Source organism: Oncorhynchus nerka, linkage group LG15 (genome assembly GCF_034236695.1).
Source record: "Oncorhynchus nerka isolate Pitt River linkage group LG15, Oner_Uvic_2.0, whole genome shotgun sequence".
Classification (NCBI taxonomy): Eukaryota; Metazoa; Chordata; class Actinopteri; order Salmoniformes; family Salmonidae; genus Oncorhynchus; species Oncorhynchus nerka.
The window spans coordinates 105,968,951-105,986,495 of NC_088410.1; the positions used below are offsets into that span (position 1 = coordinate 105,968,951).

The following is a 17,545-nucleotide window of genomic DNA, read 5'->3' on the forward strand; positions in this document are numbered from 1 at the left end:
TGCTCCAGCAGGTGTATCTCACTGATCATCCCTAAAGCCAACACCTCATTTGGCCGCCTTTCGTTCCAGTTCTCTGCTGCCTGTGACTGGAACGAATTGCAAAAATCGCTGAAGTTGGAGACTTTTATCTCCCTCACCAACTTCAAACATCTGCTATCTGAGCAGCTAACCGATCGCTGCAGCTGTACATAGTCTATCGGTAAATAGCCCACCCAATTTACCTACCTCATCCACATACAGTCTTTTTTAAATTATTATTATAATAATTGACTTGTTAATTGTTTACTCCATGTGTAACTCTGTGTTGTCTGTTCACACTGCTATGCTTTATCTTGGTGTGACCTCCAACAGCCGAAGCTAAGTAGTAACATTAACATGATGCCTTCTAATTGCAGCCGCTGTACTCGCCTTACGGCGAGGATAGCTGTGCTGCAAGCCCAGCTTCAGACGCAATCGTTAGGCAAGGGTAATTTCAGTGTAGGAAAGGATGAAACAGCGTCTGTGCTACCAGTAAGTACAGATAGTAGTATAAATCCCCTGGCACAGTCCCCGCAACCGGACAACTTTCTCACGGTTTCTGGAAGGAAATGCTGTAGGAACGCTCAACCGGTGTCGCTCATTCAGCCGACAGAAACTTTCAACCGGTTTTCCCCATTAAGCAGCGGGTCGGAGTCAGAGGCCGATTCTTCTCTGGTCTCTACTCCTCCCGTTACGGGGTCTGAGACGCCGAAGCTTCCCACCATTAGCTCTGACAAATTAAAAACTCTAGTCATTGGCGACTCCATTACCCGCAGTATTAGACTTAAAGCGAATCATCCAGCGATCATACACTGTTTACCCGGGGGCAGTGCTACTGACGTTAACCTCTTGCTTCTACTCGGGACGCTTGCGTCCCAACTAGAGCTCTGGAAATGCAAATGCGCTACGCTAAATGCTAATAGTATTAGTATTTGGCTAAAGCTAAAACTGGCGAGTGTAGACAGTATAGAGATATTGTTATCCACGTCGGCACCAACGATGTTAGGATGAAACAGTCAGAGATCACCAAGCGCAACATAGCTTCTGCGTGCATATCAGCTAGAAAGATGTGTCGGCATCGAGTAATTGTCTCTGGCCCCCTCCCAGTTAGTGGGCGTGATGAGCTCTACAGCAGAGTCTCACAACTCAGTCGCTGGTTGAAAACTGTTTTCTGCCCCTCCCAAAAGATAGAATTTGTAGATAATTGGCCCTCTTTCTGGGACTCACCCACAAACAGGACCAAGCCTGACCTGCTGAGGAGTGACGGACTCCATCCTAGCTGGAGGGGTGCTCTCATCTTATCTACCAACATAGACAGGGCTCTAACTCCTCTAGCTCCACAATGAAATAGGGTGCAGGCCAGGCAGCAGGCTGTTAGCCAGCCTGCCAGCATAGTGGAGTCTGCCACTAGCACAGTCAGTGTAGCCAGCTCAGCTATCACCATTGAGACCGTGTCTGTGCCTCGACCTAGGTTGGGCAAAACTAAACATGGCGGTGTTCGCCTTAGCAATCTCACTAGGATAAAGACCACCTCCATTCCTGTCATTACTGAAAGAGATCATGATACCTCACATCTCAAAATAGGGCTACTTAATGTTAGATCCCTTACTTCAAAGGCAATTATAGTCAATGAACTAATCACTGATCATAATCTTGATGTGATTGGCCTGACTGAAACATGGCTTAAGCCTGATGAATTTACTGTTTTAAATGAGGCCTCACCTCCTGGCTACACTAGTGACCATATCCCCTGTGCATCCCGCAAAGGCGGAGGTGTTGCTAACATTTACGATAGCAAATTTCAATTTACAAAAAAAAAATGACGTTTTCGTCTTTTGAGCTTCTAGTCATGAAATCTATGCAGCCTACTTAATCACTTTTTATAGCTACTGTTTACAGGCCTCCTGTGCCATATACAGCGTTTCTCACTGAGTTCCCTGAATTCCTATCGGACCTTGTAGTCATAGCAGATAATATTCTAATCTTTGGTGACTTTAATATTCACATGGAAAAGTCCACAGACCCACTCCAAAAGGCTTTCGGAGCCATCATCGACTCAGTGGGTTTTGTCCAACATGTCTCTGGACCCACTCACTGTCACAGTCATACGCTGGACCTAGTTTTGTCCCATGGAATAAATGTTGTGGATCTTAATGTTTTTCCTCATAATCCTGGACTATCGGACCACCATTTTATTACTTTCGCAATTGCAACAAATAATCTGCTCAGACCCCAACCAAGGAACATCAAAAGTCGTGCTATAAATTCACAGACAACACAAAGATTCCTTGATGCCCTTCCAGACTCCCTCTGCCTACCCAAGGACGCTAGAGGACAAAAATCAGTTAACCACCTAACTGAGGATGTCAATTTAACCTTGCGCAATACCCTAGATGCAGTTGCACACCTAAAAACTAAAAAAAAATCTCATAAGAAACTAGCTCCCTGGTACAGAGAAAATACCCGAGCTCTGAAGCAAGCTTCCAGAAAATTGGAACGGAAATGGCGCCACACCAAACTGGAAGTCTTCCGACTAGCTTGGAAAGACGTTACCGTGCAGTACCGAAGAGCCCTTACTGCTGCTCGATCATCCTATTTTTCTAACTTAATTGAGGAAAATAAGAACAATCCGAAATTCCTTTTTGATACTGTCGCAAAGCTAACTAAAAAGCAGCATTCCCCAAGAGAGGATGACTTTCACTTTAGCAGTGATAAATTCATGAACTTCTTTGAGGAAAAGATTATGATTATTAGAAAGCAAATTACGGACTCCTCTTTAAACCTGCGTATTCCTCCAAACCTCAGTTGTCCTGAGTCTGCACAACTCTGCCAGGACCTAGGATCAAGAGAGACGCTCAAGTGTTTTAGTACCATATCTCTTGACACAATGATGAAAATAATCATGGCCTCTAAACCTTCAAGCTGCATACTGGACCCTATTCCAACTAAACTACTGAAAGAGCTGCTTCCTGTGCTTGGCCCTCCTATGTTGAACATAATAAACGGCTCTCTATCCACCGGATGTGTACCAAACTCACTAAAAGTGGCAGTAATAAAGCCTCTCTTGAAAAAGCCAAACCTTGACCCAGAAAATATAAAAAACTATCGGCCTATATCGAATCTTCCATTCCTCTCAAAGATTTTAGAGAAGGCTGTTGCGCAGCAACTCACTGCCTTCCTGAAGACAAACAATGTATACGAAATGCTTCAGTCTGGTTTTAGACCCCATCATAGCACTGAGACGGCACTTGTGAAGGTGGTAAATGACATTTTAATGGCATCGGACCGAGGCTCTGCATCTGTCCTCGTGCTCCTAGACCTTAATGCTGCTTTTGATACCATCGATCACCACATTCTTTTGGAGAGATTGGAAACCCAAATTGGTCTACACGGACATGTTCTGGCCTGGTTTAGATCTTATCTGTCGGAAAGATATCAGTTTGTCTCTGTGAATGGTTTGTCCTCTGACAAATCAACTGTACATTTTGGTGTTCCTCAAGGTTCCGTTTTAGGACCACTATTGTTTTCACTATATATTTTACCTCTTGGGGATGTTATTCGAAAACATAATGTTAACTTTCACTGCTATGCGGATGACACACAGCTGTACATTTCAATGAAACATGGTGAAGCCCCAAAATTGCCCTCGCTAGAAGCATGTGTTTCAGACATAAGGAAGTGGATGGCTGCAAACTTTCTACTATTAAACTCGGACAAAACAGAGATGCTTGTTCTAGGTCCCAAGAAACAAAGAGATCTTCTGTTGAATCTGACAATTAATCTTAATGGTTGTACAGTCGTCTCAAATAAAACTGTGAAGGACCTCGGCGTTACTCTGGACCCTGATCTCTCTTTTGAAGAACATATCAAGACCATTTCAAGGACAGCTTTTTTCTATCTACGTAACATTGCAAAAATCAGAAACTTTCTGTCCAAAAATGATGCAGAAAAATTAATCCATGCTTTTGTCACTTCTAGGTTAGACTACTGCAATGCTCTACTTTCCGGCTACCCGGATAAAGCACTAAATAAACTTCAGTTAGTGCTAAATACGGCTGCTAGAATCCTGACTAGAACCAAAAAATTTGATCATATTACTCCAGTGCTAGCCTCTCTACACTGGCTTCCTGTCAAAGCAAGGGCTGATTTCAAGGTTTTACTGCTAACCTACAAAGCATTACATGGGCTTGCTCCTACCTATCTCTCTGATTTGGTCCTGCCGTACATACCTACACGTACGCTACGGTCACAAGACGCAGGCCTCCTAATTGTCCCTAGAATTTCTAAGCAAACAGCTGGAGGCAGGGCTTTCTCCTATAGAGCTCCATTTTTATGGAACGGTCTACCTACCCATGTCAGAGACGCAAACTCGGTCTCAAAGTCTTTAAGTCTTTACTGAAGACTCATCTCTTCAGTGGGTCATATGATTGAGTGTAGTCTGGCCCAGGAGTGGGAAGGTGAACGGAAAGGCTCTGGAGCAACGAACCGCCCTTGCTGTCTCTGCCTGGCCGGTTTCCCTCTTTCCACTGGGATTCTCTGCCTCTAGCCCTATTACAGGGGCTGAGTCACTGGATTACTGGGGCTCTCTCATGCCGTCCCTGGAGGGGGTGCGTCACTTGAGTGGGTTGATTCACTGTTGTGGTCATCCTGTCTGGGTTGGCGCCCCCCCCCCCTTGGATTGTGCCGTGGCGGAGATCTTTGTGGGCTATACTCAGCCTTGTCTCAGGATGGTAAGTTGGTGGTTGAAGATATCCCTCTAGTGGTGTGGGGGCTGTGCTTTGGCAAAGTGGGTGGGGTTATATCCTTCCTGTTTGGCCCTGTCCGGGGGTGTCCTCGGATGGGGCCACAGTGTCTCCTGACCCCTCCTGTCTCAGCCTCCAGTATTTATGCTGCAGTAGTTTATGTGTCGGGGGGCTGGGGTCAGTTTGTTATATCTGGAGTACTTCTCCTGTCCTATTCGGTGTCCTGTGTGAATCTAAGTGTGCGTTCTCTAATTCTCTCCTTCTCTCTTTCTTTCTCTCTCTCGGAGGACCTGAGCCCTAGGACCATGACCCAGGAATACCTGACATGATGACTCCTTGCTGTCCCCAGTCCACCTGGCCATGCTGCTGTTCCAGTTTCAACTGACCTGAGCCCTAGGACCATGCCCCAGGACTACCTGACATGATGACTCCTTGCTGTCCCCAGTCCACCTGGCCATGCTGCTGCTCCAGTTTCAACTTCCACCTGACTGTGCTGCTGCTCCAGTTTCAACTGTTCTGCCTTATTATTATTCGACCATGCTGGTCATTTATGAACATTTGAACATCTTGGCCATGTTCTGTTATAATCTCCACCCGGCACAGCCAGAAGAGGACTGGCCACCCCACATAGCCTGGTTCCTCTCTAGGTTTCTTCCTAGGTTTTGGCCTTACTAGGGAGTTTTTCCTAGCCACCGTGCTTCTACACCTGCATTGCTTGCTGTTTGGGGTTTTAGGCTGGGTTTCTGTACAGCACTTTGAGATATCAGCTGATGTACGAAGGGCTATATAAATAAATTTGATTTGATTTGATTTTGATTTGTAACGGCTTTCTTGTGGAGAAGGAGAGTCGGACCAAAATGCAGCGTGATGATGATTCATGATATTTTAATGAAGGAAAAAACTATACATGAAGAAACTACAAAATAATGAAATGTGAAAACCGAAACAGCCCTATCTGGTGCAAACACAAAGACCGGAACAATCATCCACAAAACACTCAAAGAATATGGCTGCCTAAATATGGTTCCCAATCAGAGACAACAATACACACCTGCCTCTGATTGAGAACCACTCCAGACAGCCATAGACTTTGCTAGGTAACCCCACTAAGCCACACACCCAACACCCCACAAAACCCCAAGACAAAATACACCACAATAAACCCATGTCACACCCTGGCCTAACCAAATAAATGAAGACAAACACAATATATTACGACCAGGGCGTGACACTTGGCCAGGTCGCAGTTGTAAATAAGAACTTGTTCTCAACTAGCCTACCTGGTTAAATAAAGGTGAAATAAAAAATACAATTTTAATTTTAAAAAATGTGCAAGTTCTCCCACTTAAAAAGATGGGAGAGGCCTGTAATTTTCATCATAGGTACACTTCAACTATGATAGACAAAATGAGAAAAAAAATCCAGAAAATCACATTGTAGGATTTTTAATGAATTTATTTGTAAATTATGGTGGAAAGCCTCCCGGGTCTCGCAGTGGTTAATGGAGCTGTACTGCAGCGCCAGCTGTGCCATCAGAGTCCCTGGGTTCACGCCCAGGCTCTGTCATAACCGGCCGCGACCGGGAGGTCCGTGGGGCGACGCACAATTGGCCTAGCGTCTCCCGGGTTAGGGAGGGCTTGGTCGGTAGGGGTGTCCTTGTCTCATCGCGCACCTGCGACTCCTGTGGCGGGCTGGGCGCAGTGTGCGCTAGCCAAGGTGGCCAGGTGCACGGTGTTTCCTCCGGCGCATTGGATGCGCACTGTGTTAAGAAGCAGTGCGGCTTGGTTGGGTTGTGTATCGGAGGACGCATGACTTTCAACCTTCGTCTCTCCCGAGCCCGTACGGGAGTTGTAGCAATGAGACAAGATAGTAGCTACTACAACAATTGGATACCACGAAAAAGTGGTAAAAATTCAACAAAAAAATGATGGTGGAAAATAAGTATTTGGTCACCTACAAACAAGCTAGATTTCTGGCTCTCACAGACCTGTAACTTCTTCTTTAAGAGGCTCCTCTGTCCTCCACTCATTGCCTGTATTAATGGCACCTGTTTGAACTTGTTATCAGTATAAAAGACACCTGTCCACAACCTCAAACAGTCACACTCCAAACTCCACTATGGCCAAGACCAAAGAGCTGTCAAAGGACACCAGATACCAAATTGTAGACCTGCGCCAGGCTGGGAAGACTGAATCTGCAATAGGTAAGCAGCTTGGTTTGAAGAAATCAACTGTGGGAGCAATTATTAGGAAATGGAAGACATACAAGACCACTGATAATCTCCCTCGATCTGGTGCTCCATGCAAGATCTCACCCCGTGGGGTCAAAATGATCACAAGAACGGTGAGCAAAAATCCAAGTCCCACACGGGGGGACCTAGTGAATGACCCGCAGAGAGCTGGGACCAAAGTAACAAAACCTACCATCAGTAACACACTATGCCGCCAGGGACTCAAATCCTGCAGTGCCAGACGTGTCCCCCTGCCAGTACATGTCCAGGCCCGTCTGAAGTTTGCTAGAGAGCATTTGGATGATCCAGAAGAAGATTGGGAGAATATTATATGGTCAGATCAAACCAAATTAGAACTTTTTGGTAAAAACTCAACTCATCGTGTTTGGAGGACAAAGAATGCTGAGTTGCATCCAAAGAACACTGTGAAGCATGGGGGTGAAAACATCATGCTTTGGGGCTGTTTTTCTGCAAAGGGACCAGGATGACTGATCCGTGTAAAGGAAAGAATGAATGGGGTCATGTATCGTGAGATTTCGAGTGAAAACCTCCTTCCATCAGCAAGGGCATTGAAGATGAAACGTGGCTGGGTCTTTCAGCATGACAATGATCCCAAACACACCGCCCGGGCAACGAAGGAGTGGCTTCATAAGAAGCATTTCAAGGTCCTGGAGTGGGCTAGACAGTCTTCAGATCTCAACCCCATAGAAAATCTTTGGAGGGAGTTGAAAGTCCGTGTTGCCCAGCAACAGCCCCAAAACATCACTGCTCTAGAGGAGATCTGCATGGAGGAATGGGCCAAAATACTAGCAACAGTGTGTGAAAACCTTGTAAAGACTTACAGAAAACGTTTGACCTCTGTCATTGCCAACAAAGGGTATACAACAAAGTATTGAGATAAACTTTTGTTATTGACCAAATACTTATTTTCCAGAATAATTTGCAAATAAATTCATTAAAAATCCTACAATGTGATTTTCTGGATTGTTTCTCTCTCATTTTGTCTGTCATAGTTGAAGTGTACCTGTGATGAAAATTACAGGCCTCTCTCATCTTTTTAAGGTGGAGATTTTGCACAATTGGTGGCTGACTAAATACTTTTTTGCCCCACTGTATGGGGGGTTAGGGTTAGGGTTAGCCCTAACCCTAACCCTAACCCAAATGTAGTGCATAAGGGAAGATGAGGAAACTTGGCTAGGATGTAAAAAATTATAAAGTATAACCTGAAAAAGAGTAAATGTAGACCGGGGAAAATTTGCATTACCTTCCCCTCTGCCCATTAATAACAAACCACACAACCCTCCCCAAAGCAAAAAACCCTATCCTTCTTGGTATATCCACTAACCCTAACCCTCTGGGTACAGGACGGTAAACAGGAAGACAACTATTGAAATGGTTCTGGAATGCACTTTGGTTCAGATTGCAAAAGTTTGCCAACACGACAAATGAAGTACATACTTTTCAGTACACAACCCCGTTCCCGTGTTCTTTGTGGTTGTGCCAGTTGTAAACATTGTGGTGCTAACTGATAAATATAGTAAAAATGGTACAAAATAACTGATGATGAATGAATTCAAATTACTGGAGTGTGTGTGATTGTACACACCTGTTCCACTTTGATGTCATAGTCTCCTTGGATCTTCTTCCCTCTGAACAGTCTGGACCTGAGAGACAGAGATATACAGTATTTCAAATAAGAGACAGAGACATAGTCACTGGTCAAATAACCATATTGCTTGGATAGATAGGTCCTCTAACTGGGGTGCACTTCTGTTCAGATTGCATAAGCGTGGCAATACAGCAAATGAAGTAAATACTTTTCAGTACACAACCCCTTCCCTATGTTATTTTTGTTGTGCCAGTTGTACACATTGTGGTGCTAACTGATAGATATTACAATTACTATTGTTCACATAATATGAAAGGGATGAGATTACTATAGCGTCATACTATACTACCGAAACCCATGCAGTGCAGGACTGTTATGTATCACAACCCAGGACATTAGCAGAAATGGGCTAACCTTTTTGCATTGGCTACTAACCTGCGGCAGGGTAGCCTAGTGGTTAGAGCGTTGGACTAGTAACCGAAAGGTTGCAAGTTCAAATCCCCGAGCTGACAAGGTACAAATCTGTCATTCTGCCCCTGAACAGGCAGTTCACCCACTGTTCCTAGGCCATCATTGAAAATAAGAATTTGTTCTTAACTGACTTGCCTAGTAAAATAAAGGTAAAATAAAATAAAAGTATCCAGGCACCACTATACTACCCAGTAAGCTGTTAGCAGCAAAGCAGCTGTGGAGGACGATCAGTCACTCACTGCAGCATCCAGCCTAAACCTCATTGTCTCTGGAAATGTTCCTTCAACAGAGCAGAGATTAGATCACACACCCACACATCTAAAGGTACACTACATGCCCAAAATGATGTTGACACCCCTTGAAAATAGTGGTTTTGGCAATTTCAGCCACACCCGTTGCTGGCAGGTATATGAAATCGCGCACAAAGCCATGCAATCTCCATAAGAACATTGTCAGTAGAATTTCCCATACTGAAGCGCTCAGTGACTTTCAACGTGGCATAGGATACCTTTCAAATGTATGCCATATTTGAGCTGCACTGGTCAACTGTAAGTGATATCATTGTGAAGTGGAAACGTCTAGGAGCAACAACGGCTCAGCCGCGAAGTGGTAGGCCACACAAGCTCACAAAACGGGACCGCTGAAGCTTGTGAAAATTGTCTGTCCTCGGTAGCAACAGTCACTACTGAGGTCCAAACTGCCTCTGGAAGCAACATCAGCACAAACACTGTTCATGGGGAGCTTCATGAAATGGGTTTCCATGGCTGAGCAGGTGCACACTAGCCTGCAATTGCAATTCCAAGCGTTAGCTGGAGTGGTGTAAAGCTCGCCGTCATTAAACTCAGCAGTGGAAACGCGTTCTCTGGAGAAAGGAATCACGCTTCACCATCTGGCAGTCCAATGGACAAATCTGAGTTTGGCAGATGCCAGGAGAACGCTATCTGTCCGAATGCATATTGCCAATTGTAAAGTTTGGGGGAGGAGGAATAATGGTCAGGGGCTGTTTTTCATTATTCAGGCTAGGCCCCTTAGTTCCAGTGTAGGGAAATCTTAACTCTAAAGCATACAACGACATTCTAGATGATTCTGTGCTCCCAACTTTGTGGCAAAAGTTTGGGGAAGGCCATTTCCTGTTTCAGCATGACAATGCCCCATGCACAAAGCAAGGTCCATACAGAAAGGGTTTGTCGAGATCGGTGTGGAAGAACTTGACTGGCCTGCACAGAGCCCTGACCTCAACCCCATTGAACACCTTTGGGATGAATTGTAAAACCGACTGCAAGCCAGGCCTAATCGCTCAACATCAGTGCTCGACCTCACTAATTCTCTTGTGGCTGAATGGAAGCAAGTCCCCGCTGCAATGTTCAAACATCTAGTGGAAAGCCTTCCCAGAAGAGTGGTGGCTGCTATGGCACCAAAGGGGGGACCAACTCCATATTAATGCCCATGACTTTGGAATGAGATGTTCAACATCTCAGACCGAGAAGGAGACTCTCGTTCCGCTAGCAGAACACCTCTCCAACAGCCAATGAAATTGCAGGGCGCCAAATACAAATCAACAGAAATCTCATAAATCAAATTTCTATGCACCATTTAGCCACCATTTTAAAGATAAAATTCTCATTAATCCAGCCACAGTGTCTGATTTAAAAAATGCTTTACAGCGAAAGCTCCACAAACGATTATGTTAGGTCACCACCACCAACTCACAGAAAAACACAGCCATTTTTCAAGCCAAAGAGAGGAGTCACAAAAAGCACAAATAGAGATAAAATTAATCACTAACCTTTGATGATCTTCATCAGATGACACTCATAGGACTTCATGTTACACAATACATGTATGTTTTGTTCGGTAAAGTTCATATTTATATCAAAAAGTCTTATTTTACATTGGCGTGTTACGTTCAGTAGTTCCAAAACATGCAGTGATATTGTAGAGAGCCACATGAATTCACAGAAATACTCATTATAAATGTTGATGAAAATAAAACTTTTAGACATGGAAATATAGATACACTTCTCCTTAATGCAACCGCTGTGTCAGATTTCAAAAAAACTTTACGGAAAAAGCACAATGTGAGGACGGCATTCAGAGCCCAAACCAGCCAGAGAAATATCCGCCATGTTGCGCAGTCAACATTATTCATAAATAGCATTATAAATATTCCCTTACATTTGATGATCTTCATCAGAATGCACTCCCAGGAATTACAGTTCCACAATAAATGCTTGTTTTGTTCGATAATGTCCATCATTTATGTCCATTTATGTCCAATAAATTTATGTCCAATTTATGCTTCTTTTGTTAGGGCTTTTGGTAAACATATCCAAATCTGCGATCTGGTCCATTCGGAAGAAACGTTCAAAAAGTGATATTACAGGTTGAAGAAACTTGTCAAACTAAGTATAGAATCAATCTTTAGGTTGTTTTTATCATAAAAGTTCAATATTGTTCCAACCGGAGAATTCCATTGTCTGTAGAAAAGCAATGGAACGACAGCTACCTCTCAAGTGAAAGTGCGTGACTGAGAACGAGGCTGTAGGCAGACCACTGACTCAAAGAGCTCCCATCCGGTCCCACATCACAGTAGAAGCCTGAAACAACCTTGTAAAGACGGTTGACATCTAGTGGAAGCCTTAGGAAGTGCAACATAACCAATATCCCACTGTGTATTCAATAGGGTTGAGTTCAAAAACTACAAACCTCAGATTTCCCACTTCCTGTTTGGATTTTTCTTTTGCCTGCCATATTCTGTTCTGTTATACTCACAGACATCATTCAGTTTTAGAAACTTCAGAGTGTTTTCTATCCAATACTAATAATAATATGCATATATTAGCATCTGGGACTGAGTAGGAGGCAGTTAACTCTGGGCATGCTTTTCATCCAAAAGTGAAAATGCTGCCCCCTAAAATGCTGCCCCCCCCTAGGGTGTTCCTCTCTACAGCCAATGAACTAAACAAGTTCTTCATCCACTTTGAAACAGTGGTTGCCTCCGCTCCCCTGGCCTGTCTGGAGGATGTCATGGCAACCAAGAGCACGCTTGTCATCGATGAGGAAGTCGTACAACGAGTGTTCAAAAGCACTGGAGCACAAAAGAGCCCGGGGTCTGATAACATAAGTGGTTGTGTCTTGAAACACTGTTCCACTCAGCTGAGCGATGTCTTCTGCTCTCTTTCAGCGGTCCCTGAATACATTGGAAATTCCATCTTTTGGGAAAAAAATATATTGTTTTACCTGTCCCAAAAACCTCTCATCCCTCTGCATCAAATGATTACAGACCTGTCGCTCTGACCTCTCTCTTGATTAAATCTATTGAAAAGATCATCAAGGCATACATTATCAACACTACCAGTCACCTTCTTGACCCCTTTATTTTGCATACCGGTCAGAGAGAGGAACAGATAATGTCATCCTTTAGTTCTTACATCTGGTGTACATGCATTTGGAGGGTAGTAAAACCCATGTGCGGATCATGTTTGCAGATTTCTCCTCAGCATTTAATACAATCAATCCGTTGGCCCTCCCGGACAGACTTCGGACTTGATGCTTATCACATGGATCACCAACTTCCTAACTGATAGGTCTCAGCAGGTACAAGTTGGCAACACACTCTCTGAGGTGTGCACTGCTTCAGTTGGAACCCCACAGGGCAGTGTTCTTTTACCAGTACAATACATACAGTATATAGACAGCTGCCGGAGACAGTTCCCAGGGCTCCACCTGATCAAATACGCTGACCGTACATCTTAGGTCAGTCTTCTCGAAAGGGATGAGATGGAGCCCGGACCGGCTCTGAATGAGTTTACTGTCTGGTGTGAGTCATCCCATCTACAATGAAATACATCAAAAACAAAGGATCTGGTAATTGACTTTGGAAGGAACACTACCATGCACACACCATCACTGATAAAAGGTGAGCCCATTGAAATAGTGGAGGAGTACAAAAACTTTGGGCTAGTCATCGACAAGCAGATGTCCTTGTACTGACGATATTTTTAAGAAAGGCCAACAGAGACTTTATTTACTACTTTAATGATGATTTAACTATCATGGTTCTCTTTTAAAAAATAATTAATTGAGAGCATTCTGTCCTACTGCTTGACCTGCTGGTTTGGGAATATCAAGGTTGCACAGAAGATTGTCAGTGTCACGTGTGCTCCCTCCAGCCTCTAGGTCACCAGACTTCTCATAATGTGCACAGCTGTCACCATCTTTATGCGCACCTGCGTGTCATCAGACTCACCTGGACTCCATCACTTCCCTGATTATCTTCCCTATATATATACAGTGTGGAGAACAAGTATTTGACACACTGTCGATTTTGCAGGTTTTCCTACTTACAAAGCATGTAGAGGTCTGTAATTTTTATCATAGGAAAACTTCAACTGTGAGAGACGGAATCTAAAACAAAAATCCAGAAAATCACATTGTAGGATTTTGAAGTAATTAATTTGCATAGATATTATTTTGTTGTGCCCGACTCTAGTTAATTACATTCACATGATTAGCTCAATCAGGTGATATTAATTACGGATCAATTATTTTATCGAATAGCATGTCATATCACTTAATCCGGCATAGCCAAAGACACGACACTGCACTTAGCACTTGTACTATGAAACTGCACTTGCCCTGACTATTTGTTTTTAAATGTAATTTGCTGTTTATTTTACATTTTTAGATGTTATGTTTTATGACTGCTGCAAGATGAATTGCCTCTGAGGACATTCAAGTATTCTGAATCTGAACAAACAGATGTCCACATACTTGTGTACTGTATGTAGTCTATAAAGTTGAACAGCTGTAGGTATATAGTTTATAATGTTCAAAAGGTCCATGTAGAATAAACAACCCTTTACATAATACCATAGAAGCAGTGTTCTGTTAATATAACAATGTTCACCTTTCATTGTCATTCCCAGCCGATACAGATACTGTGCCTGTTGACGTTTTGTCTGGTCGTAATTGGGCTACCTTGGCAAACATGTCAGAGTGATGATACCTTTGTGGTGTCCCATATAGAACAGGGTTTCACTGATCCTGGTGCAAAACACACAGGGTTCATCCCTCCCCATATTAACTGATACCAGTCCATAATACAAAAGACAATACAAGACCCGGACAAGGCCCGGACAAGGCCCAAATCCCTGTAATTTGCATGAAGAAGAGATGGAGATATAGGGGTCGTAGGTTGTTGTGCCTTGTAAGAATCCGACGGCGAGTGGGTAACCTGCCTCTACCATCAGTCCTATTAACCAACGTGCAATCATTGGATAATACACTGGATGAGCTCCGTTCAAGACTATCCTACCAACGGGACATTAAACTAATATCTTATATTTCACAGAGTCGTGGCTGAACGATGACATGGATAACATACAGCTGGCTCGGTTTTCCGTGCATCGGCAAGCTAGAACGGATGCCTCCGGTAAGACAAGGGGTGGCAGTCTGTCTATTTGTCAATAACAGCTGGTGCATGAAATCTAACATTAATGAAGTCTCAAAACTTTGCTGGCCTGAGGTAGAGTATCTCATGATAAGCTGCAGACCACACTATTTACCAAGAGTTTATCTATATTTTTCAAAGCTGTCTATTTACCACGACAAACCGACTCTGGCACTAAGACCGCACACAACGAGCTGTATAAGGCCATAAACAAACAAGAAAATGCTTATCTAGATGTGGCGCTCCTAGCGGCTGGGGACTTTAATGCAGGAAAACTTAAATCCATTCTTCCTCATTTCTACCAGCATGTTACATGTGTATCCAGAGGTTAAAAAAATCTAGACCACCTTTGCTCCACACAGAGATGCATAGAAAGCTCTCCCTCGCCCTCCATTTGGCAATCTGACCTTAATGAAACTGCTGTGTCAGATTTCAAAAAAGCTTTACGGAAAAAGCAAACCATGCAACCTGAGAACGGCGCTCAGGCAAAACATACATATATGTGCCATGTTGGAGTCAACAGAAGTCAAAAATAACATTATAAATATTCACTTACCTTTGACGATCTTCATCAGAATGCACTCCCAGGAATCCCAGTTCCATAATAAATGTTTGATTTGTTCGATAATGTCCATCATTTACATCCAAATAGCTACTTTTGTTAGCGCGTTTGGTAAACAAATCAAAACTCACGAAGCGCGTTCACTAGTTGCAGATGACATATCAAAAAGTTTCGTTACAGAAACTTCAGAGTGTTTTCTATCAAAATATACTAATAATATGCATATTGTGGCAAACCTCTTCAAGGTTAGGAGCGTTTGTCACAAATTAAGTGGTAAACTGTCACCAAATCACCCAAGAATGAGAGTTATTTCGAACAGGACAGTACCTGTGTGTTTGTTTCTCCATCCTGGTCCACCCAGGCCGCAGGCAAGGTCAAGGATAGCAGGGTTCGGTACACGAACCGGGTTCTCGGTAGGTCCAGGTCCAAACGCCAACAGGTAAATCCAAAACAATCCAGCTCATACACGGTAAATCCAGCCAATCTCTATTGTCTCTTTCTCTATTGTTCATAGATCCATCCAGCCCTCTCTCTCCCTCTACGTGGTTTTTCTTGACCCTTTATCTGTGGGTCGGCTCCACCTTCTGAGGGTTCCCCTTGCTTCTGGGACTTGCAGTTTTGGCGGTCGGCCATTTTATGATCTGTAGTTCTGACAGGGGTGGCCATTTTAGTGATCGGGCAGAGCCCGTTTATTAGTTCTGCTCTCACATATCTGCCATTTATCACTCGACCCCCTTCTTTGCCACAATATATTAGCAACTGGAACTGAGGAGCAGGCAGTTTACTCTGGGCACCTCTGGGCACCTTATTCCTCCAAGCTACTCAATACTGCCCCCAGCCATAAGAAGTTCGAATCAATAAATGACAAACTGGGTATACTTGAACTAGTCAGTAAGGTATAAAAGAGTTGAAGGCAAGCCTCGAGATGAGTGGCGAAAAAGCCTCAACATTGGAGAAAAACACAAGCTAAAAGGGGCGGTCAATAAGATTGAAACCGAAGTTAATGAACTTAAAAAGGAGAACATCGTTTTGAGAGAAGCCTTACTTGACATACAAACTAGATCCATGAGAGAGAATCTGGTACTTACAGGTATCCAAGAGAAAGGACAACTTCCTGAATCTGTAGTTAGAAAGGTCCTCCTTACAGCGCTTCAGGTCCCACCCAAACGCACTATAATCAATCCTCAAGGTGTTTTTCAAATATCTATTCGATAATATATCCACCGGGACAATTGGTTTTTCAGTAGGACCGATTGGAATAATGGCTACCTCTGTATTTTAGGCGAGAATCACTCTGGGAGCCATCAGGTGACCAGTTGCGCAATGTAGCCGCTTACGGGTATTCTTCAACATAAATGCGTAAAACTACGTCACAATGCTGTAGACACCTTGGGGAATACGGAGAAAAAGTTATCTGGTTGATAGCCCATTCACTGCTCAATAGGGACGCATTGGAACGCAGCGCTGTCAAAATATGAGGCACTTCCGGATTGGATTTTTTTTTCCGCCTGCAACATCAGTTCTGTTATACTCACAGACAGTGTTTTCTATCCTAAGTCAATTATATGCATATTCTAGCATCTTGTCCTGACAAAATATCCCGTTTACTACGGGAACGTTATTTTTCCAAAAATGAAAATACTGCCCCCTAGTCACAAAAGGTTAACTTCTTGCGTCGAGCCAACCCGGATCCGGGATCATGACTACAGCCTCAAGCCCATTACCATAACGCAACGTTAACTATTCATGAAAATCGAAAATGAAATGAAATCAATATGCTAGCTCTCATGCTTAGCCTTTTGTTAACAACGCTGTCATCTCAGATTTTCAAAAATATGCTTCTCTACCATAGCAAAACTAGCATTTAGCATTTAGCGTTAGCATTAGCATTTAGCATTAGCATCACCAGGCAACATTTTCACAAAAACCAGCAAAAACATTCAATAAATCATTTACCTTTGAAGAACTTCGGATGTTTTCAATGAGGAGACTCTCAGTTAGATAGCAAATGTTCAGTTTTCCTGAAAGATTATTTGTGCAGGAGAAATCGGTCCGTTTTCTGCGTCATGTTTGGCTACGAAAAAAAAACGAAAATTCAGTTATAAAAACGCCGAACTTTTTCCAAAATAACTCCATAATATCGACTGAAACATGGCAAACGTTTAGAATCAATCCTCAAGGTGTTTTTCTACATATCTCTTCAATGATGTATCGTTCCTGGAAGTGTGCTTCTCCCTCTGTATCGCATGGTAAAATGAGTGCCACTGAGAATTGCGCACCAATTTAGACAAAGGACACCGGGCGGACACCTGGCAAATGTAGTCTCTTATGGCCAATCTTCCAATGATATACCTACAAATACCTCACAATGCTGCAGACATCTTGGACGAACGGCAGAGAGCATAAGCTCGTTCACGGCACATTCACAGCCATATAAGGAAACGATAGTAAAACAGAGCCT

The 17,545-nt window shown here is 43.4% G+C and overlaps 1 pseudogene; it reads right to left on the reverse strand.

The window, feature by feature from the left end:
• The window catches only part of LOC115118616 (synapsin-2-like), a 299,540-nt pseudogene that overhangs the window by 262,066 nt on the left and 19,929 nt on the right, over positions 1-17,545 (reverse strand).